The sequence below is a fragment of the Micropterus dolomieu genome, unplaced genomic scaffold (genome assembly GCF_021292245.1).
Source record: "Micropterus dolomieu isolate WLL.071019.BEF.003 ecotype Adirondacks unplaced genomic scaffold, ASM2129224v1 contig_8538, whole genome shotgun sequence".
Classification (NCBI taxonomy): domain Eukaryota; kingdom Metazoa; phylum Chordata; class Actinopteri; order Centrarchiformes; family Centrarchidae; genus Micropterus; species Micropterus dolomieu.
The window spans coordinates 1-451 of record NW_025737524.1 but is presented as its reverse complement, the minus strand read 5'-3'; the positions used below and the strand labels follow the sequence as shown (position 1 = coordinate 451).

Genomic DNA, 451 nt, shown 5'->3' with positions numbered 1-451 from the left:
CCCGGGAACGGGTGCCTATTCCTGTCTGTGGACTGCCAGCGTGAACGGTGTCCCGGTTCCTGGATGTTTACCCAGGAATCAGTGCCTGTGGATTCCAAGTGACTCTGGAGCACCTTGGACATTATGGGCAGAATACGTTTTTTGTCAATTAGCCGTAGAACATCTTTTGAAGGGCCGTTAGGGGGTGCCTGAGTGGCTTACGGCCACACCGCTCTGGGAGCGCCCGATCTCGTCCGATCTCGGAAGCTAAGCAGAGCAGGGCCTGGTTAGTACTTGGATGGGTGACCGGCTGGGAATACCCGGTGCTGTAAGCCTTTTTCGCTTCGCCTTCGAAAAACGGCAGAGGGGGCTTCGGTGAAAAGAGATCTTTTGAACGTCTCTTTAGGAAACAGCAGGGGGCGCTGCTGCTGCTTCTTTTTCTCCCTATCCTGTACACAGTGCTGTGTAAATG

The 451-nt window shown here is 54.3% G+C and overlaps 1 non-coding gene across 1 annotated transcript; it reads left to right on the top strand.

Annotated features, from left to right (window-relative positions):
* Positions 1–195: 195 nt before the first annotated feature.
* Positions 196–314, top strand: LOC123965078. The gene has a single exon (XR_006823620.1). It is a non-coding gene; the product is annotated as a 5S ribosomal RNA (ribosomal RNA).
* The last annotated feature ends 137 nt before the right edge of the window (positions 315–451 follow it).